The sequence below is a fragment of the Salmo salar genome, unplaced genomic scaffold (genome assembly GCF_905237065.1).
Source record: "Salmo salar unplaced genomic scaffold, Ssal_v3.1, whole genome shotgun sequence".
Classification (NCBI taxonomy): Eukaryota; Metazoa; Chordata; class Actinopteri; order Salmoniformes; family Salmonidae; genus Salmo; species Salmo salar.
Genome location: NW_025549284.1, coordinates 35,562 through 53,807, shown reverse-complemented (window position 1 = coordinate 53,807; position 18,246 = coordinate 35,562). Strand labels below are relative to the sequence as shown.

General features: G+C 51.3%; 10 non-coding genes and 4 pseudogenes across 10 annotated transcripts; all 14 read left to right on the top strand.

Moving 5' to 3' along the window:
* Window positions 1-446: 446 nt before the first annotated feature.
* LOC123736179 (uncharacterized) lies at window positions 447-624 on the top strand (annotated as a pseudogene).
* Window positions 625-1,174: 550 nt separating this feature from the next.
* On the top strand, window positions 1,175-1,291 carry LOC123736128 (U5 spliceosomal RNA). The gene has a single exon (XR_006765952.1). It is a non-coding gene; the product is annotated as a U5 spliceosomal RNA (small nuclear RNA).
* Window positions 1,292-3,573: 2,282 nt separating this feature from the next.
* On the top strand, window positions 3,574-3,745 carry LOC123736173 (uncharacterized; annotated as a pseudogene).
* Window positions 3,746-4,345: 600 nt separating this feature from the next.
* On the top strand, window positions 4,346-4,462 carry LOC123736127 (U5 spliceosomal RNA). Its single transcript, XR_006765951.1, has one exon. It is a non-coding gene; the product is annotated as a U5 spliceosomal RNA (small nuclear RNA).
* Window positions 4,463-4,806: 344 nt separating this feature from the next.
* Window positions 4,807-4,997, top strand: LOC123736196 (U2 spliceosomal RNA). The gene has a single exon (XR_006765988.1). It is a non-coding gene; the product is annotated as a U2 spliceosomal RNA (small nuclear RNA).
* Window positions 4,998-5,522: 525 nt separating this feature from the next.
* On the top strand, window positions 5,523-5,639 carry LOC123736126 (U5 spliceosomal RNA). The gene has a single exon (XR_006765950.1). It is a non-coding gene; the product is annotated as a U5 spliceosomal RNA (small nuclear RNA).
* A 347-nt stretch (window positions 5,640-5,986) lies between these two features.
* Window positions 5,987-6,177, top strand: LOC123736162 (U2 spliceosomal RNA). Its single transcript, XR_006765976.1, has one exon. It is a non-coding gene; the product is annotated as a U2 spliceosomal RNA (small nuclear RNA).
* Window positions 6,178-6,702: 525 nt separating this feature from the next.
* Window positions 6,703-6,819, top strand: LOC123736125 (U5 spliceosomal RNA). Its single transcript, XR_006765949.1, has one exon. It is a non-coding gene; the product is annotated as a U5 spliceosomal RNA (small nuclear RNA).
* Window positions 6,820-7,166: 347 nt separating this feature from the next.
* On the top strand, window positions 7,167-7,356 carry LOC123736185 (U2 spliceosomal RNA). Its single transcript, XR_006765979.1, has one exon. It is a non-coding gene; the product is annotated as a U2 spliceosomal RNA (small nuclear RNA).
* A 532-nt stretch (window positions 7,357-7,888) lies between these two features.
* Window positions 7,889-8,005, top strand: LOC123736124 (U5 spliceosomal RNA). The gene has a single exon (XR_006765948.1). It is a non-coding gene; the product is annotated as a U5 spliceosomal RNA (small nuclear RNA).
* A 2,504-nt stretch (window positions 8,006-10,509) lies between these two features.
* LOC123736176 (uncharacterized) lies at window positions 10,510-10,684 on the top strand (annotated as a pseudogene).
* A 504-nt stretch (window positions 10,685-11,188) lies between these two features.
* On the top strand, window positions 11,189-11,305 carry LOC123736201 (U5 spliceosomal RNA). Its single transcript, XR_006765993.1, has one exon. It is a non-coding gene; the product is annotated as a U5 spliceosomal RNA (small nuclear RNA).
* Window positions 11,306-13,684: 2,379 nt separating this feature from the next.
* Window positions 13,685-13,856, top strand: LOC123736175 (uncharacterized; annotated as a pseudogene).
* A 550-nt stretch (window positions 13,857-14,406) lies between these two features.
* Window positions 14,407-14,523, top strand: LOC123736200 (U5 spliceosomal RNA). Its single transcript, XR_006765992.1, has one exon. It is a non-coding gene; the product is annotated as a U5 spliceosomal RNA (small nuclear RNA).
* Window positions 14,524-18,246: the final 3,723 nt, after the last annotated feature.

The following is an 18,246-nucleotide window of genomic DNA, read 5'->3' as shown; positions in this document are numbered from 1 at the left end:
CCTTTACACCCCTGTCTGAGCTTGACCTTACAGGCATGGCCCAGGATTGGGCGATGGAGGGAGGCTTAAGCTCCCTGTTTGGGCTCGTGGGGTCCCCGGGCCGGAGTCAGGAGGAGGGCAGGGTGGTAGACCTAAGTGTGGGGTACGGGACGCAGGGTGAGCGTGTGTCGGGCGCTGTTACCGCATCCAGGGGAGAGGGGATGGCGGCCGACGGGGGAGCGTCAGGAGTGGAGAAGGCGTCCCCGTCGGTCGGGATGGGGTGAGTTTTTCTTTGATTTTTTGGTGTGGGTTTTGGTTTGTAGATGGGAAGGGGAGGGAAGATGCTCCCATGACTTTTGGTTTTTGGGGTTTGGTTATTATAGAATAGTTTTGAAATGTTTAATGGAATTTGTGTTTGAATTGATTGATTTGTATGAGATTTTTGTTGGGTTTTGAACGTAATAAATATATATTTTATAAAAAAAAAAAAAAATCTGTTCTTATCAGTTTAATATCTGATACGTCCCCATCGGGGGACTACATATTAAATGGATTTTTCGAACAGGGAGTCGGAAATGGGGCTTGCTCCGTCCGCTTCCACGCATCGACCCGGTATTGCAGTACCTCCGGAACGGTGCAACACTTTTCTCCCATTGTCAAGGAAAAAGAAATACACCAAGCTATGTAAAACAGCTAGCAGAAGAAGAGAAGGAATGAAAAAGAAGAATCATCCAAACTGAAACAAGTGCGAAGCCCCCTTCATGGGGGTCCCCGTTTTCCGCCATTTTACTTAAAAAAAAAAAAAAAAAAATAAAACATTGGCCAGGAGAGTGTGTGTGTGTGTGTGTGTGTGTGTGTGTGTGTGTGTGTGTGTGTGTGTGTGTGTGTGTGTGTGTGTGTTTTGAGCCCCCCAAAAAAATACAATCACTTCACCAGGATTGTGTGTGTGTGTGTGTTTTTGAGCCCCCCAAAAATACAATCACTTCACCAGGATTGTCTATCTATCTATCTGTCTGTCTGTCTGTCTGTCTGTCTGTCTGTCTGTCTGTCTGTCTGTCTGTCTGTCTGTCTGTCTGTCTGTGACTTTTTACCCACAGCCCTCGAAAACTTGGAAGAGTGGGTTCGGGGACCACCCGCGGGGACCCGGCCTAGAGTGCACCGTGTGTGTCTCGGGCCCCGACCTCTGACTTCCATACGACTCTGGTTTCTCTTCATTACGCACAAGCCTTTCGCCTTTTACTAAAGACTTCCGTGGAGAGGAACACTTACGAGTTCAACGTATTTTTGGAAGGGCTTTGCTTCTGGCAGAGCCCGGTATCTTGTTTCAAGAGAAATTGACAGAGATGACGCCGAGACTTTTTGCTCAGGCGTTTGACTTGAAGCCGGCTGACCGACCGGCGTATTTTTTTCCACTCAAAGTAGTCGCTCGGGCAATTGAGTTCAAGCCCGACGATGACTGGTGTATTTGCCGGGCATTGAACAAATAGTCGCACTAGGATTAAAGAGCTAGTGACCTAACGACGCATTAGCGACTTTTAAAAAACACACCCGCCTGTCACCAGGGAAGCGTTGGGTGAGGAGGAGCCAACTTTTGCCAAACCGATGAGGTCTGCCGAGGCCCCGGGCACCGGGCGGGTGCAGGGGGTCAATTTGTGGGTTATCGCTTCGGCCTTTTGGCTCAGATCAAGCTTGGTACCGAGGTGCCCCAAAGCCCGCTGAGCCAAAAGGTCGAAGGAAGGCCGGAGGGAGGAAAGGTTTGGAGTGTGGGAGACGGTTTTTTCCATTTTCAAAAATAATTTTTCTAGTGGCTTCTTTTTAAGAGAGCTTTTTTTCAAGATGGCTCGACATGCTCCAAACAAGATGCCTGGAGTCGGGATAGCGAACACGGTGAGGTTCGCCTGGAGGAACAAGGAGATGGAGCCGTTTGGGAGGGAGACCTTTGGGAGAAAAATATTGATTGGGATCCTAAAGTTGGAGGTGGGGGAAGTGTTGTGCCTCCAGGCGAACCCACTGGAGGTGGCTTACGACGTGACGCTCCACAAAGAAGACAGGTATGAGGACGTGATGAGGAGGGCGAGAGAAGTGGGAAAGGATGGACCGATGTGTCATTACGAGGTGACCAGCCTGGGAAAAACTAATTTCCGGGTGGTCACGGTTAATATGTATAACCCTCATGTGAAGGACGAGGAGGTGAGGACTTTCCTTGGGCGCTACATGGACAATGTCTCCTCGGCAAGGCTCCTCAGGGACTCCCTGGGCTTCTGGGATGGGAAGAGAGGATTCCAGGCGTTGCTCAGGGAGGACCCTGAGGGGTTGGGGGTTACCTCCATCCGCCGGCGATGTTCTCCCTGGGGGCTGACAGGGGGGACGTTGTATTATGCACGTCAGCCCCCGTTCTGCAGGCGTTGTATGGCCTATGGTCATATCCTCGCCTCGTGCAGCACAAAGAAGTGCAGGTATTGTGGATCTGCGGAGCACGAGGCGAGGGACTGTGACGCGCCGAAGGCATGTCACGGGTGTGGCATGATTACGCACCTGTGGCGTGAATGCCCGGCGCGTCACCGGTCATACGCGTCTGCAGCTGGGGGGAGCGAGAGCCGGGATGGGGGAAGAAGAGGAGGGGACAAAGAAACAAGAACTGGCACAGAGGAAAAGGACACACGGCGGGAGAAGAAGGACAGAGCGACAGTAGGAGAAGAAGAGGAAAAGGAAGAAGTGGACATGGTGGAATCGGAGGGGCGGGAGGCTGAAGGAGAGGAGGAGCAGGAGGCTGAAGGAGAGAAGGAGCAGGAGGAGGAAGGAGATAAGAGAGTGGAGGGGTCGGAGAAGACGGCGGTGGAGAAGGAGCTGGAGAAGGGAACAGAGAAGGAGGAGACAGGGAAGACGGAGGTGGAGAGGAAGGAGACTGAAGGGGAGGAGACAGAGAAGGCAGTGGTGGCGGGACCAGAGGGAGAGGGAGTGAAGGAGGGGGGGCAGTAAAAAGGGGAACCACGGGTAGAGGTGGAGAAGGAGGCAAGTTATGAGAACGTTTTGCCTTTTACTCCACCACTTAAAAGGACTAAAAAGGGGAGCGCTCAAGGAGGAAAGGTGGTAAAAAGAGGGGGAGGGCAGATCAGGGGGAGGGGAGGGGAGGTTGCAGGGCCCTCGTGGGCTCCCTCTTCCTTCTCCTTTACACCCCTATCTGAGCTGGACCTCACAGGAATGGCCCAGGATTGGGCGATGGAGGGAGGTTTAAGCTCCCTGTTTAGGGGCATGGGGTCCCCGGGCCGGAGTCGGGAGGGGGTGGTGGATTTGAGTGGGGGGCACAAGGCACAGAGTGTGGGTGTGCCGGATATTGATTTTGTTTCCAGGGGAGAGGGGATGGTGGCCGACGGTGGAGCGTCAGGAGTGGAGGAGGCGTCCCCGTCGGTCGGGAGTATAGGGTGAGTTTCTTTGGGTATTTGATGTGGGTATGGGTTTTGGTTTGTAGGTGGGAAGGGCAGGGAAGACGAGTTTTTGTTTTGGGGTTTTAGTGTTTGTGTTGTAGTTTATAAATGCCTAGTTATGATTTTTGATTGATATATGGTTTTGTATTGAAAGGCTTGAATGTAATAAATATATTTTGTAAAAAAAATCTGTTCTTATCAGTTTAATATCCGATACGTCCCCCATCGGGGGACTACATATTAAATGGATTTTTCGAACAGGGAGTCGGAAATGGGGCTTGCTCCGTCCGCTCCACGCATCGACCCGGTATTGCAGTACCTCCGGGAACGGTGCAACACTTTTCTCCCATTGTCAAGGAAAAAGAAATACACCAAGCTATGTAAAACAGCTAGCAGAAGAAGAGAAGGAATGAAAAAGAAGAATCATCCAAACTGAAACAAGTGCGAAGCCCCTTCATGGGGGTCCCCCGTTTTCCCGCCATTTTACTTAAAAAAAAAAAAAAAAAAAAAAAACATTGGCCAGGAGAGTGTGTGTGTGTGTGTGTGTGTGTGTGTGTGTGTGTGTGTGTGTGTGTGTGTGTGTGTGTGTGTGTGTTTTTGAGCCCCCCAAAAAATACAATCACTTCACCAGGATTGTGTGTGTGTGTGTGTTTTGAGCCCCCCAAAAATACAATCACTTCACCAGGATTGTCTATCTATCTATCTGTCTGTCTGTCTGTCTGTCTGTCTGTCTGTCTGTCTGTCTGTCTGTCTGTCTGTCTGTCTGTCTGTCTGTCTGTCTGTCTGTCTGTCTGTCTGTCTGTCTGTCTGTCTGTCTGTCTGTCTGTGACTTTTTACCCACAGCCCTCGAAAACTTGGAAGAGTGGGTTCGGGGACCACCCGCGGGGACCCGGCCTAGAGTGCACCGTGTGTGTCTCGGGCCCCGACCTCTGACTTCCATACGACTCTGGTTTCTCTTCATTACGCACAAGCCTTTCGCCTTTTACTAAAGACTTCCGTGGAGAGGAACACTTACGAGTTCAACGTATTTTTGGAAGGGCTTTGCTTCTGGCAGAGCCCGGTATCTTGTTTCAAGAGAAATTGACAGAGATGACGCCGAGACTTTTGCTCAGGCGTTTGACTTGAAGCCGGCTGACCGACCGGCGTATTTTTTCCACTCAAAGTAGTCGCTCGGGCAATTGAGTTCAAGCCCGACGATGACTGGTGTATTTGCCGGGCATTGAACAAATAGTCGCAATAGGATTAAAGAGCTAGTGACCTAACGACGCATTAGCGACTTTTAAAAAAAACACACCCGCCTGTCACCAGGGAAGCGTTGGGTGAGGAGGAGCCAACTTTGCCAAACCGATGAGGTCTGCCGAGGCCCCCGGGACCGGCGGGTGCAGGGGTCAATTTGTGGGTTATCGCTACTCGGCCTTTTGGCTCAGATCAAGTGTAGTATCTGTTCTTATCAGTTTAATATCTGATACGTCCCCCATCGGGGGACTACATATTAAATGGATTTTTCGAACAGGGAGTCGGAAATGGGGCTTGCTCCGTCCGCTCCACGCATCGACCCGGTATTGCAGTACCTCCGGGAACGGTGCAACACTTTTCTCCCATTGTCAAGGAAAAAGAAATACACCAAGCTATGTAAAACAGCTAGCAGAAGAAGAGAAGGAATGGAAAAAGAAGAATCATCCAAACTGAAACAAGTGCGAAGCCCCTTCATGGGGGTCCCCCGTTTTCCGCCATTTTACTTTAAAAAAAAAAAAAAAAAAAAAAAAAACATTGGCCAGGAGAGTGTGTGTGTGTGTGTGTGTGTGTGTGTGTGTGTGTGTGTGTGTGTGTGTGTGTGTTTTTGAGCCCCCCCCAAAAAATACAATCACTTCACCAGGATTGTGTGTGTGTGTGTGTTTTGAGCCCCCCCAAAAATACAATCACTTCACCAGGATTGTCTATCTATCTATCTGTCTGTCTGTCTGTCTGTCTGTCTGTCTGTCTGTCTGTCTGTCTGTCTGTCTGTGACTTTTTACCCACAGCCCTCGAAAACTTGGAAGAGTGGGTTCGGGGACCACCCGCGGGACCCGGCCTAGAGTGCACCGTGTGTGTCTCGGGCCCCGACCTCTGACTTCCATACGACTCTGGTTTCTCTTCATTACGCACAAGCCTTTCGCCTTTTACTAAAGACTTCCGTGGAGAGGAACACTTACGAGTTCAACGTATTTTTGGAAGGGCTTTGCTTCTGGCAGAGCCCGGTATCTTGTTTCAAGAGAAATTGACAGAGATGACGCCTGAGACTTTTTGCTCAGGCGTTTGACTTGAAGCCGGCTGACCGACCGGCGTATTTTTTCCACTCAAAGTAGTCGCTCGGGCAATTGAGTTCAAGCCCGACGATGACTGGTGTATTTGCCGGGCATTGAACAAATAGTCGCAATAGGATTAAAGAGCTAGTGACCTAACGACGCATTAGCGACTTTTAAAAAAACACACCCGCCTGTCACCAGGGGAAGCGTTGGGTGAGGAGGAGCCAACTTTTGCCAAACCGATGAGGTCTGCCGAGGCCCCGGGGCCGAGCGGGTGCAGGGGTCAATTTGTGGGTTATCGCTTCTCGGCCTTTTGGCTCAGATCAAGTGTAGTATCTGTTCTTATCAGTTTAATATCTGATACGTCCCCCATCGGGGGACTACATATTAAATGGATTTTTCGAACAGGGAGTCGGAAATGGGGCTTGCTCCGTCCGCTCCACGCATCGACCCGGTATTGCAGTACCTCCGGGAACGGTGCAACACTTTTCTCCCATTGTCAAGGAAAAAGAAATACACCAAGCTATGTAAAACAGCTAGCAGAAGAAGAGAAGGAATGGAAAAAGAAGAATCATCCAAACTGAAACAAGTGCGAAGCCCCTTCATGGGGGTCCCCGTTTTCCCGCCATTTTACTTTAAAAAAAAAAAAAAAAAAAAAAAAACATTGGCCAGGAGAGTGTGTGTGTGTGTGTGTGTGTGTGTGTGTGTGTGTGTGTGTGTGTGTGTGTTTTTGAGCCCCCCCCAAAAAATACAATCACTTCACCAGGATTGTGTGTGTGTGTGTGTTTTGAGCCCCCCCAAAAATACAATCACTTCACCAGGATTGTCTATCTATCTATCTGTCTGTCTGTCTGTCTGTCTGTCTGTCTGTCTGTCTGTCTGTCTGTCTGTCTGTCTGTGACTTTTTACCCACAGCCCTCGAAAACTTGGAAGAGTGGGTTCGGGGACCACCCGCGGGGACCCGGCCTAGAGTGCACCGTGTGTGTCTCGGGCCCCGACCTCTGACTTCCATACGACTCTGGTTTCTCTTCATTACGCACAAGCCTTTCGCCTTTTACTAAAGACTTCCGTGGAGAGGAACACTTACGAGTTCAACGTATTTTTGGAAGGGCTTTGCTTCTGGCAGAGCCCGGTATCTTGTTTCAAGAGAAATTGACAGAGATGACGCCGAGACTTTTGCTCAGGCGTTTGACTTGAAGCCGGCTGACCGACCGGCGTATTTTTTCCACTCAAAGTAGTCGCTCGGGCAATTGAGTTCAAGCCCGACGATGACTGGTGTATTTGCCGGGCATTGAACAAATAGTCGCAATAGGATTAAAGAGCTAGTGACCTAACGACGCATTAGCGACTTTTAAAAAAAACACACCCGCCTGTCACCAGGGGAAGCGTTGGGTGAGGAGGAGCCAACTTTTGCCAAACCGATGAGGTCTGCCGAGGCCCCGGGCACCCGGCGGGTGCAGGGGTCAATTTGTGGGTTATCGCTTCTCGGCCTTTTGGCTCAGATCAAGTGTAGTATCTGTTCTTATCAGTTTAATATCTGATACGTCCCCCATCGGGGACTACATATTAAATGGATTTTTCGAACAGGGAGTCGGAAATGGGGCTTGCTCCGTCCGCTCCACGCATCGACCCGGTATTGCAGTACCTCCGGGAACGGTGCAACACTTTTCTCCCATTGTCAAGGAAAAAGAAATACACCAAGCTATGTAAAACAGCTAGCAGAAGAAGAGAAGGAATGGAAAAAGAAGAATCATCCAAACTGAAACAAGTGCGAAGCCCCCTTCATGGGGGTCCCCCGTTTTCCCGCCATTTTACTTTAAAAAAAAAAAAAAAAAAAAAAAAACATTGGCCAGGAGAGTGTGTGTGTGTGTGTGTGTGTGTGTGTGTGTGTGTGTGTGTGTGTGTGTGTTTTTGAGCCCCCCCCCAAAAAAATACAATCACTTCACCAGGATTGTGTGTGTGTGTGTGTTTTTGAGCCCCCCACCAAAAATACAATCACTTCACCAGGATTGTCTATCTATCTATCTGTCTGTCTGTCTGTCTGTCTGTCTGTCTGTCTGTCTGTCTGTCTGTCTGTCTGTCTGTGACTTTTTACCCACAGCCCTCGAAAACTTGGAAGAGTGGGTTCGGGGACCACCCGCGGGGACCCGGCCTAGAGTGCACCGTGTGTGTCTCGGGCCCCGACCTCTGACTTCCATACGACTCTGGTTTCTCTTCATTACGCACAAGCCTTTCGCCTTTTACTAAAGACTTCCGTGGAGAGGAACACTTACGAGTTCAACGTATTTTTGGAAGGGCTTTGCTTCTGGCAGAGCCCGGTATCTTGTTTCAAGAGAAATTGACAGAGATGACGCCGAGACTTTTTGCTCAGGCGTTTGACTTGAAGCCGGCTGACCGACCGGCGTATTTTTTCCACTCAAAGTAGTCGCTCGAGCAATTGAGTTCAAGCCCGACGATGACTGGTGTATTTGCCGGGCATTGAACAAATAGTCGCAATAGGATTAAAGAGCTAGTGACCTAACGACGCATTAGCGACTTTTAAAAAAAACACACCCGCCTGTCACCAGGGAAGCGTTGGGTGAGGAGGAGCCAACTTTTGCCAAACCGATGAGGTCTGCCGAGGCCCCGGGACCGGCGGGTGCAGGGGTCAATTTGTGGGTTATCGCTTCTCGGCCTTTTGGCTCAGATCAAGCTTGGTACCGAGGTGCCCCAGAGCCCGCTGAGCCAAAAGGTCGAAGGAAGGCAGGAGGGAGGAAAGTTTTTGTTTTTGAGCGGCTTCTTTTTTGAAGAGATTTTTTCTTAATTGAAGAACATGGAGAAGAATATCCCGAACAGGTCTGTTCCGGGGTTGGACTGGCCAACACGGCAAGATTTGCATGGAAGGATAAGGAGGTGGAGCAATTCGGGAGGGAAACGTTCGGGAGAACTATCCTGATGGGGTTGCTCAAGCTTGGGGTAAAGGACGTCTTCTGCCTCCAGGATAATCCATTAGAAGGCGCGTATGATGTCACGTTTCATACGGAGAAGCAGCATGAGGAGACGATGCGGAAGGTGAGGGATTTGGTGAACACACGACCTATGTGCCACTATGCTGTGACGAGCTTGGCGAAGCCCAATTTTAGAGTTGTGACGGTCACTATGTACAACCCTCATGTGAAGGAAGAAGAGGTGAGGACTTTCCTGGGGAGATATATGGACAACATCTCCTCAGGAAGGCTCCTCAAAGACTCACTCGGGTATTGGACTGGGAAGAGAGGGTATCAGGCCCTTCTTAGAGAGGACCCAGGGGGCCTGGGAGGATACCTCCATCCTCCGGCGATGTTCTCCCTGGGGGCTGACAGGGGGACGTTGTACTATGCACGTCAGCCCCGTTCTGCAGGCGCTGTATGGCCTATGGTCATATCCTCGCCTCGTGCAGCATAAAGAAATGCAGGTATTGTGGATCTGCGGAGCACGAGGCGAGGGACTGTGACGCGCCGAAGGCATGTCACGGGTGTGGCATGCTGACGCACCTGTGGCGTGAATGCCCGGCGCGCGTCGGGCGGTCATACGCGTCTGCAGCTGGGGGGAGCGAGAGCCGGGGATGGGGGAAGAAGAGGAGACCCAGAACCGAGAACAGGCACGGAGGGAGCGGACACACAGCGAGGAGAGGAGGAAAAACAGAAGCAGGAGAAGGAAAAGACAAAGAAGAAATGGGCATAGTGGTACCAGAAGAGAAGGAGGCCAAAGGAGAGGAGGAGAAAGGAGTCAGTAGTGTGGAGGGACAAGAGAGGACAGTGGTGGAGAGGAAGGAGACAGAGAAGGCATCGGAGGGGAAGGAGACAAAGAAGACATCGAAGAGGAGAGAGACAGAGAAGGCATCAGAGAGGAAGATGGAGAAGGCATCAGAGAAGAAGACAGAGAAGACATTGGAGAAGATGGAGACTGAGAAGGCATCGGAGAGGAAGGAGACAGAGAAGGCATCGGAGGGAAAGGAGACAAAGAAGACATCGAATAGGAGAGAGACAGAGAAGTCATCAGAGAGAAAGATGGAGAAGGCATCAGAGAAGAAGACAGAGAAGACATTGGAGAAGATGGAGACTGAGAAGGCATCGGAGAGGAAGGAGACAGAGAAGGCATCGGAGGCGGGACCAGAAGGAGAGGGGGTGAAGGAGTGGGGGGACTGTGAAGTGGTGGAAACACAGGTGGAGGTGGAGAAAGAGGCGACTTATGAAAACGTTTTGCCTTTTACTCCACCAACCAAAAAGTCGAAAAAGGGGGAGCGCTCGAGGAGGTCGGGTGGTAAAAGAGGGGGAGGGCAGATCGGGGGGGGAGGGGAGGGGAGGTTGCTGGGCCCTCGTGGGCTCCCTCTGCCTTCTCTTTTACACCCCTGTCTGAGCTGGACCTCACAAGCATGGCCCAGGATTGGGTGATGGAGGGAGGCTTAAGCTCCCCTGTTTGGGGGCGGGAGGTCCCCGGGCTGTAGTCAGGAGGAGGGCAGGGTGGTGGATTTGAGTGGGGGCACAAGGCACAGAGTGTGGGTGTGCCGGGGGTTGTTTTTGTTTCCAGGGGAGAGGGGATGGAGGCCGACGGTGGAGCGTCAGGAGTGGAGGAGGCGTCCCCGTCGGTCGGGAGTATAGGGTGAGTGTTTTTTGGTTATTTGATATGGGTATGGGTATTGGTTTGTAGGTGGGAAGGGGAGGGAAGATGCTCCAATGACTTTTGGGTTTTGGATTTGGTTATTGTTGAATAGTTTTGAAATGTTTATTTTTGTGTTGATTGGAATTTGTATTTGAATTGATTGATGTGTGGAAAATTTTGGTTGGTTTGGAACGTAATAAATATATTTTGTAAAAAAAAAATCTGTTCTTATCAGTTTAATATCTGATACGCTCCCCCATCGGGGGACTACATATTAAATGGATTTTTCGAACAGGGAGTCGGAAATGGGGCTTGCTCCGTCCGCTCCACGCATCGACCCGGTATTGCAGTACCTCCGGGAACGGTGCAACACTTTTCTCCCATTGTCAAGGAAAAAGAAATACACCAAGCTATGTAAAACAGCTAGCAGAAGAAGAGAAGGAATGGAAAAAGAAGAATCATCCAAACTGAAACAAGTGCGAAGCCCCCTTCATGGGGGGTCCCCCGTTTTCCCGCCATTTTACTTAAAAAAAAAAAACATTGGCCAGGAGAGTGTGTGTGTGTGTGTGTGTGTGTGTGTGTGTGTGTGTGTGTGTGTGTGTGTTTTTGAGCCCCCCCAAAAATACAATCACTTCACCAGGATTGTGTGTGTGTGTGTGTTTTGAGCCCCCCCAAAAATACAATCACTTCACCAGGATTGTCTATCTATCTATCTGTCTGTCTGTCTGTCTGTCTGTCTGTCTGTCTGTCTGTCTGTCTGTCTGTGACTTTTTACCCACAGCCCTCGAAAACTTGGAAGAGTGGGTTCGGGGACCACCCGCGGGGACCCGGCCTAGAGTGCACCGTGTGTGTCTCGGGCCCCGACCTCTGACTTCCATACGACTCTGGTTTCTCTTCATTACGCACAAGCCTTTCGCCTTTTACTAAAGACTTCCGTGGAGAGGAACACTTACGAGTTCAACGTATTTTTGGAAGGGCTTTGCTTCTGGCAGAGCCCGGTATCTTGTTTCAAGAGAAATTGACAGAGATGACGCCGAGACTTTTTGCTCAGGCGTTTGACTTGAAGCCGGCTGACCGACCGGCGTATTTTTTCCACTCAAAGTAGTCGCTCGGGCAATTGAGTTCAAGCCCGACGATGACTGGTGTATTTGCCGGGCATTGAACAAATAGTCGCAATAGGATTAAAGAGCTAGTGACCTAACGACGCATTAGCGACTTTTAAAAAAAAACACACCCGCCTGTCACCAGGGAAGCGTTGGGTGAGGAGGAGCCAACTTTTGCCAAACCGATGAGGTCTGCCGAGGCCCCCGGGGGCCCGGCGGGTGCAGGGGTCAATTTGTGGGTTATCGCTTCTCGGCCTTTTGGCTCAGATCAAGCTTGGTACCGAGGTGCCCCAGAGCTCGCTGAGTCAAAAGGTCGGAGATAGGAGGGCGATAGGTTTTTGTGTGAGACAGGGTTCTTTTTTGCCAAGGCGTTTTTTGTGTTTTCCAGAGGCTTCCATTTGGAGAGCTGGTTTTTTCCTTGTTTGGACGTGTGTTTTTTTCCTTTTTGGAAATGGCACGTACCATTTATAACAAGTCGGTACCAGGAATTGGATTGTCCAATACTGTGAGATTCGCATGGAGGGACAAAGAAATGGAGCCATTTGGAAGAGAGAAGTTCGGAAGGACCATATTGATGGGGATATTGGAACTGGAGGTAAAGGATGTTTTATGCTTCCAAGATAATCCAATTGAGGGGGCTTTTGATGTGACTTTTTATAGTGAAGGGAAGCATGAAGAAATTTTGATGAAGACAAAAGAAGGGAGTAAGGCATTTCCCATGTGCCATTATGAAGTGACCAACTTGGCGAGAAGTAGTTTTCGATTGGTAACTGTGACCATGTACAATCCCCATGTGACTGACGAAGAGGTGAGGGCCTTTCTGGGGCGATACATGGACAATGTTTCCTCAGCGAGGCGCCTCAGGGACTCCCCTGGGATTCTGGAACGGGAGGAGAGGGTTCCAGGCCCTTCTCAGGGAGGACCCAAGGGGATTGGGTGGGTTCCTACATCCCCCGGCGATGTTCTCCCTGGGGGCTGACAGGGGGACGTTACATTATGCCCGTCAGCCTCCATTTTGCAGGCGCTGTATGGCCTATGGTCATACCCTTGCCTCGTGTAGTACAAGGATTTGCAGGTTCTGTGGGTCGAGCGGTCACGAGGCAAGGGATTGTGACGAGCCAAAGGCTTGCCACGGGTGTGGCTCGGTTACACACCTGTGGCGGAGTTGCCCGGCTCGTCACGGGTCATACGCGTCTGCAGCTGGAGGGGGAGCAGGTGCGGGGGATGTGGGAAGTAGAGGAAGAGGAGCGGACATGGGATCTGGAACAGGAACATCACGAAAAGAGGAGGAAAAGGTGTCGGGAGGAGCGGTGGAAGGAGAGGAGGAGCAGGTGGAAAAGGTGCTGGGAGGAGAGGGAGAGGTTGAAGGAGAGGAGGAGCAGGTGGAGAAGGTGCTGGGAGGAGAGGGAGAGGTTGAAGGAGAAGAGGAGCAGGCAGAGGACGGACACAGGATTGTGAAGAGTCAAGAAAGGACAACAACGGAGAAACAGATGACTGAGAAGGCATTGGAGGTGGAACCAGAAGGAGAGGGGGTAAAAGAGTGGGGGGACAGTGATGTATCGTCTGCCCGGGTGGAGGAGATGAGAGGGTTGGTGGAGGGGCTGGCGAGGGGGGGGGGTAGAGTTACATCGGTTTCTCCTCCAAACAGGAGGACGAGGAGGAAGGGGCGCTTTGACAACAGGGGGAGAGGGGTGGTAAAGGGGGGGAGGCTAAACAGGAGCTGGTGGGGGGGATAGGTTTTCTCCCTTACCGCGGTCTCCCCGAGAAGGAAGATAAGGGTGGAAAAGCTGGAGGTGGGGGAGGGAGAAGGTTCGGGGCCCTGGGTGGCCCCCTCTTCACCTACTATTGTACCCTTGTCTGAGATAGACCTTCCAGGGATGGCCCAGGGTTGGGCAAGGGAGGGGGGACCAAGTTTCCTGTTTGGGGGTGCGGGGTCCTCGGTCAAGAGCCCAGAGAGAAGCAGGGTGGTGGATTTTGGAGTAAAGCACATGATGCGGGGTGTGCAGGTGCCGGGTGCCGGTCCTGCATCTAAGGGTGAGGGTATGGTGGTTGAAGGGGGGAGAAGAAGTCCTCGTCAGTAGGGTGAAATTTTTATTTGGGGTGGTTATGGGTAGTTTGTATCTTAGAAGGGGAGGGAAGATGCTCCCCTGATTATTGTTTATAGTTTTGGTTATTGGTTATTAGTTTTGAAATATCCATTTGGATTTTTGTTATAAAATTGATTTTGTTTGGAACATTGAAGGTATTTGTATGGAAATTGATGGTAATAAATATATATTTTGTAAAAAAAAATCTGTTCTTATCAGTTTAATATCTGATACGTCCCCATCGGGGGACTACATATTAAATGGATTTTTCGAACAGGGAGTCGGAAATGGGGCTTGCTCCGTCCGCTCCACGCATCGACCCGGTATTGCAGTACCTCCGGGAACGGTGCAACACTTTTCTCCCATTGTCAAGGAAAAAGAAATACACCAAGCTATGTAAAACAGCTAGCAGAAGAAGAGAAGGAATGGAAAAAGAAGAATCATCCAAACTGAAACAAGTGCGAAGCCCCCTTCATGGGGGTCCCCCGTTTTCCCGCCATTTTACTTAAAAAAAAAAAAAAAAAAAAACATTGGCCAGGAGAGTGTGTGTGTGTGTGTGTGTGTGTGTGTGTGTGTGTGTGTGTGTGTGTGTGTGTGTGTTTTTGAGCCCCCCCCAAAAAATACAATCACTTCACCAGGATTGTGTGTGTGTGTGTTTTTTGAGCCCCCCCCCAAAAATACAATCACTTCACCAGGATTGTCTATCTATCTATCTGTCTGTCTGTCTGTCTGTCTGTCTGTCTGTCTGTCTGTCTGTCTGTCTGTCTGTCTGTCTGTCTGTCTGTCTGTCTGTGACTTTTTACCCACAGCCCTCGAAAACTTGGAAGAGTGGGTTCGGGGACCACCCGCGGGGACCCGGCCTAGAGTGCACCGTGTGTGTCTCGGGCCCCGACCTCTGACTTCCATACGACTCTGGTTTCTCTTCATTACGCACAAGCCTTTCGCCTTTTACTAAAGACTTCCGTGGAGAGGAACACTTACGAGTTCAACGTATTTTTGGAAGGGCTTTGCTTCTGGCAGAGCCCGGTATCTTGTTTCAAGAGAAATTGACAGAGATGACGCCGAGACTTTTTGCTCAGGCGTTTGACTTGAAGCCGGCTGACCGACCGGCGTATTTTTTCCACTCAAAGTAGTCGCTCGGGCAATTGAGTTCAAGCCCGACGATGACTGGTGTATTTGCCGGGCATTGAACAAATAGTCGCAATAGGATTAAAGAGCTAGTGACCTAACGACGCATTAGCGACTTTTAAAAAAACACACCCGCCTGTCACCAGGGAAGCGTTGGGTGAGGAGGAGCCAACTTTTGCCAAACCGATGAGGTTCTGCCGAGGCCCCGGGACCCGGCGGGTGCAGGGGTCAATTTGTGGGTTATCGCTTCTCGGCCTTTTGGCTCAGATCAAGCTTGGTACCGAGGTGCCCCAGAGCTCGCTGAGTCAAAAGGTCGGAGGTAGGAGGGCGATAAGTCTTTTTGTTTGGAATTATTTTTCCCAAACTATTTTTTGAGCATACAAGAGAAAATGGCGCCGATTTTATCAAGCAGATCAGTCCCAGGGATGGGATTGGCGAATACTATTCGTTTTGCATGGAGAGACAAGGAGAAGGAGCCGTCTGGGAGAGAGACCTTTGGAAGGACGATACTAATGGGAGTGTTGAAGATGGCGGTAAAGGACGTTTTTGCCTCCAGGGGAACCCGATGGAAGGAGCATTTGACGTGACCTTCTACACAGAATTGCAACACGACGAGGTCTTGAAGAGGGTGAGAGAAGTTGGAGGAGAGAAACCGATGGCCCATTATGAAGTTTCAAGCCTTGCGAGGAGCAATTTCAGAGTGGTCACGGTAAACCTATACAACCCGCATGTGAAGGACGAGGAGGTGAGGGCATTCCTCGGGAGGTATATGGACAATGTATCAACAGCAAGGCTCCTCAGGGACTCCCTGGGCTTCTGGAATGGGAGGAGGGGATTCCAGGCTTTGCTCAGGGAGGACCCTAAGGGTTTGGTGGCTACCTCCATCCTCCTGCAATGTTCTCCCTGGGGGCTGACCGGGGGACGTTATTTTACGCCCGTCAGCCTCCATTCTGCAGGCGTTGTATGGCCTACGGTCATACCGTGGCCTCGTGCAGCACTAGGAAGTGCAGATTCTGCGGATCGGGTGAGCACGAGGCCAGGGACTGTGACGAGCCCAAGGCGTGCCACGGGTGTGGCTCGTCTGCGCACCTGTGGCGGGAATGCCCGGCTCGTCACAGGTCATACGCGTCTGCAGCTGGAGGGAGAGCAGGGGATGGGGGTAGAGGAGGAAAAGAGGACCAGGACACCGGAGCGGGCCTGGATGGACAGACACCAAGGGAGGAGACGGCGGCCCCGAGAGGAGAGGGGCAGAGGAGAGAGAAGGTCGGAGAAGATGGGGAGAAGGGGAAGGAAGAGGACGGAGTCAAGGGAGCGGCGAGGAAGGAGACGGCGACAGCAGTGGGAGAGGAGGTGGAGAAGGACAAGAAGGAAGGCCCAGAGGAGGATTTGGAGAGGGGGAAGGAGGGAAGGAGTGGGGGGACAGTGACATGTCGAGTGCCCTGGTGGAGGAGATGAGGGGCATGGTGGAGAAGCTGGCGGGGAGGGGGGGCGATGTCTCCCCTTTGACGCCCACAACGAAGAGGAAAGCGAAGAGGAGGGGGAGCTACAGGGAAGGCAAGAAGGAGAGCGGTGGGGAGGGGGAGGGTGAGGCCAAGAGAGCAATGGGGGAAAAGGGGAGTAAGGCTGGAGATGCCTCAGCAACCTCATTGTCTCCCCCGGACTCTGATCTGCTGGGGGAACTGGATCACCCAGGTGGGGCTCAGGAGAGGGCGCCTGGGGGGTCGCAGCCCCCTTTTTGTGATACAGGGCCCCTTTTTTTCTGCCCAGAAAGCAGTGGGGAGGGGGAAATGGAGGAGCTGGGAGACCAATCCAGGGTGCAGGGCACTCGGGTGCCCAACACCATTCCCGCATCCTGGATTGGGAAGATGGAGGAAGAGGGGGCGGAGTCAGGAGAGGAGAGGACGTCCCCGCTGGATGAGATGGAGCAGGGGAGCATCGGGTGAGCCTCCTATTTTATTTTGTGTGTTTTGGGGGTGAGGGTTTCTTTGGTTTTATTTTATAATGAATATTTCTGTTACTTTTCTTAGTTTAAATGTAAGGGGTTTAAGGGATTTTGTTAAAAGGAGGGCGGTTTTAGTTATTTAGAGGGTGTGGGGTTTGATTTCTGTTTTTTACAGGAGGTTCACCTGAGGGATGGAGGGGACGTAAATAGATTTAGGAGGGAGTGGGATAAGGGAGAATCATATTGGGGTATAGGAGGGGTGCACTCAACAGGAGTAGGGATTTTGTGTGGGAATAGGGAGGTTAAAATAGAGAGCACTTTTTGTATAATGCAGGGGAGGGTGTTGGGGGTAGATGTAACATATAGGGAGAGTAGATATAGGTTAATTGGGGTGTATGGGCCACAGGTGGCGGCAGACAGGAGGGAGATGGTGGACTGTCTGGCGCCCCTGTGTGTCACAAATAGGCACTTGGTGATCGGAGGGGATTTCAATATAGATTTAGGGATAGTGGGTGATAGTAGTGCAGGCGCCATCACCGGGCTAATGGCTTGCCATGGTCTGGTTGATGGAGGCCTGCACTCTACTCCGACAATGGCTGGTCCCACATGGCGCAACTCTCGGGGGTTGCGCGGAGGCTCGACTCATATTTTCCTATCTAGGTCTTTGGGTCAGTTGTCTGGGCGGCTGTTGCCTGTGTTCTTCTCAGATCACGACGGGGTGCTCCTGCAGGTGGGGTCGCCAGTCTGCCTCTTCGGTAGGGGGTACTGGAAATTAGATCGGGAGGTGCTGGAGGAGCAAGCTTTCGCTGACGCCTTTTTGGTTTCTTTCGGGGGCTTGAAGGCCTCCGGTCCATGTGCGAGGGGGTGTTAGAGTGGTGGGATTTAGTTAAGGTAAGGATTAGGGCCTTTATAATAGGATATTGTAAGAGGACAAAAAGGGAGGAAAGGAGGGAGGTGGATCGTATCCAAAGGTTGATTGAACTCGAGTATGAGGCAGGCAACCTCGGCGGGTCGATTGACTGGGAGAGATCCACAGCTCTGAAGGCGCAGCTCAGGGGAGTTGCAGGAGCGGAAGGCTCGAGCTTTCTTGGAGCGTGCGCATAATGGCTTTTAGAACATAATGAGACTTGTTCCGCTATGTTCTTTAAGTCAGTTAGGGCCAGACAGAGTAGGAAGATAATGCATGGGGTGAGGGAAGAAGATGGTAGTATAGTGAGAAAACCGGAGGAAATGGTCAGGGTGACAACTGATCATTTCCGAGGTTTATTTAAGGAAAGGGAAATAGATGTAGAGCAGGGAAATGTGTTTTTAGAACACTTGTCCCGGCGATTGCCGGAGGACATTAGAGAAGTGATGGAGGCTCAGATCTCCCTCGAAGAGGTTGAGAGCGCACTCAGGAGGATGGGAAAAGGGAAGGTGCCTGGGATGGATGGACTGCCGGCCGAGTTTTACCTCAAGTTTTGGGGTATACTTGGACCAGTGGTCCTTGAAGTTTTGAAGGCCATCCTTGAGACGGGGGTCCCGGGGGATCAATGGCTGTTGGTGTGCTGTCACTTCTTTACAAGAAGGGGGAAGTAACAGACCTTGGCAACTGGCGGCCGTTGACCATGCTGTGCGTAGACTATAAGCTGTTAGCAAAGGTCTTAGCGGACCGGTTACGCACAGCCCTTCCCTACG